We start from the raw sequence: 2,926 nt of genomic DNA, 5'->3' as shown, positions 1-2,926 counted from the left end.
GAGATAACAACCGGAACCTTTTATGTTTTTTCTAAACAATAACATTTCAGAAACTAACAATGTAACTCTCTTTTTGGACCGATTAAACTGAACCTCAGACTCGTACTTTTGGCTTTGTCACGCACTCCTAGTGTTTATGCATATCTGATATGGGAGTTATAAAATGAATCGGAGATATCTTAACGTAACAAGTGAGAAGAAGGGAAAATTAACTCGTGAGGAAACCATAGGGGGTATGTATTCTCTGGGGCCTACCGTTCTGCCCCTGCAAGTCACAAAATCAAATTTTAGGCCACCTATATGGCTGTTTACTTTCGTCCTTTTAAAGAATTAGAAACTCGATCAAGGTGAAAAATGATGTAGTGAACCTAAAACAATCAGAAGAAAAGCAAGCACAACCTTTTTAGCTTAATATAAGATTTACGTAAGCATCGCTTTTCTCATATGATCATCGTAATGTTGTACGATATGTGCCTTACTGCTAAATTCCTCCTGACAAATCCAGCAGGTAAGGCTTTCAACTTGGCTTGAATTTTCTTTAGTCAACGAAGACAGCATTGGTTCCTGAAGGTGTTTTTCTTGTTTAAGGCACTTACCATACTGCTTCCGTTCTAAACACTTTTCTTTCTCATGTTTCTTGCAATATGATGATTGGCTAAAGCACTTATTACAGTGCTTGCATGCATACGGCTTCTCTCCTGTATGTGTTCGTTCATGGTTTGTGCATTTTGATTGAATGCTAAAGCGCTTGTTACAATGCTTGCATATATACGGCTTCTCCGCTGTATGTGTCCTCTCGTGTCTCTTGCAACTTGACAATATACAGAAGGTTTTATTACAATGCTTACATGCATACGGCTTCTCTCCTGTATGTGTTCGTTCATGTTGCTTGCAATATGATGAATTTCTAAAGCACTTTTTACAATGCTTGCATGTATACGGCTTCTCTCCTGTATGTGTCTTCTCGTGTCTCTTGCAACTTGACAATATACAGAAGGTTTTATTACAATGGTTGCATGCATACGGCTTCTCTCCTGTATGTGTTCGTTCATGTTGCTTGCAATGTGATGAATTTCTAAAGCACTTGTTACAATGCTTGCATTGCATGTATACGGCTTCTCTCCTGTATGTGTCTTCTTGTGTCTCTTGCAACTTGACAATATACAGAAGGTTTTATTACAATGGTTGCATGCATACGGCTTCTCTCCTGTATGTGTTCGTTCATGTTGCTTGCAATGTGAAGAATTTCTAAAGCACTTGTTACAATGCTTGCATGTATACGGCTTCTCTCCTGTATGTTTCTGCTCGTGTCTCTTGCAAATTGACAATATACAGAGGGTTTTATTACAATGCTTATATGCATACGGCTTCTCTCCTGTATGTGTTCGTTCATGTTGCTTGCAATGTGAGGAATTTCTAAAGCACTTCTTACAATGCTTGCATGTATACGGCTTCTCTCCTGTATGTGTTCGCTCATGTCTCTTGCAGGATGATAAATGGCTAAAGATACGAGGCATCGTGCTACAAGCTCAGTGAGCGTTGCTGTCAAGAAAGATACTTCTGCGTTTTCCTAAGGATTCAAATAAATACGGACGTTTGGCATCAGGTTTGCTCTTACCGCTGTTCTTATGTGTCTTTAATTTCAGAAGGTGGTACTTATATCTTGATAGGGGGACTGAGAGTCATTTGGTTTTGACTGTTTTGCCTTTCCAGTGTCAGGCACATTTCTACAACACAAATAATTAGTCATGGTTATCATTCCCAACGGCAAAGTGTGAATTTCAATTCAGGATCTCAGGTTCAAAGTCCCAGAGTGAGACATTGTTTGTTTTCTCAAATAATGTTTATGACCCACTGTCAGTCTAATTGCTTTGTCGTTGTTTTGGTTTTAAATCACACACCTGATGATCTCGACATTGCTGATCCTAGCAGTATGCAGGACGCGTGTCACATATCAACCTAGTAAATGGCCCAGCTCACCAAAGTCTCTTGTAACTCAGTTGGTTAGAGAGCCCAATCGGTATCTGGGAGGCCATGGGTTCGATTCCCGTGTAGGACTCAGAATTTTTCTTTGTCCCATGCTCGTGTCATTGTTGAAAAATACATCTTTATTATTTATCACCGAGCTCAAAATTTACCATCTTTATTATTTCTACAATTTTAAAGTTGTTGGATGATTTTCAGATAAACATAAACCTGAGACAGGTGCATAAAGGTAAGGTTTTAAAAGTGTTTCAGGGACTATACGCAAATACGCAAATAACAGTCAAATACAAAGGAGCAGCCTAGATCCATTAACACTAATGCGCCATTTGACAAAAGAGAAATAACTCTCTGTAACTACTATGGTGGGTACCCTGTGAAATGATTTTGATCCTGTACAAGCAAGGGAAAGAAATAAAAATATTTAGTAAATAAACCCCTTCAGGCGGCTGGTATATTGGAGGATAATGCCCGAGGCTGAAAGATTGTCGAAAAATGAACAGTTGGCCAGGAAGCGAAGCTTCGAGGGCAACTGTAACATTTTGAGGACAATCTTTCAGCCAAGGGCATTATCCTCTAATATACCAGCAAGCCAGAAAGGGATTTATTTATTTTATAACCCTCCGATTAATTTCTACAACGCGCTTCATCGCCAGTAAATTTATAGGAAAACAACTACCAATTAAATCCGGCTTAACTGTGGTTGAAACAAATCTAAGTTGATTGGTTTACGTGATTTTTTAACTCTGTGATTTCATTAAAAGTTAGAATTGACAAAGGTGACTTCATTTGTTTTTTTTCTGCCTACCTACAAAATCGGGCGACGGATATCAAATAGGACGGGGTATATTCGCTGATACCCGTCGTCCGATTTTGTACCACGTGATGCGTTTTGTCCAATGAGCGCGCGCAAAAATTAATGGGTGGGTTATAATTGACTATA

The 2,926-nt window shown here is 39.0% G+C and overlaps 1 pseudogene; it reads right to left on the bottom strand.

The window, feature by feature from the left end:
• Positions 1 to 420: 420 nt before the first annotated feature.
• LOC144637727 (uncharacterized) lies at positions 421 to 1,640 on the bottom strand (annotated as a pseudogene).
• Between the last annotated feature and the right edge of the window lie 1,286 nt (positions 1,641 to 2,926).

This window comes from Oculina patagonica, chromosome 2 (genome assembly GCF_052425735.1).
Source record: "Oculina patagonica isolate OP01 chromosome 2, crgOcupat, whole genome shotgun sequence".
Taxonomy (NCBI): Eukaryota; Metazoa; Cnidaria; class Anthozoa; order Scleractinia; family Oculinidae; genus Oculina; species Oculina patagonica.
This window is presented reverse-complemented; position numbering and strand designations above follow the sequence as displayed.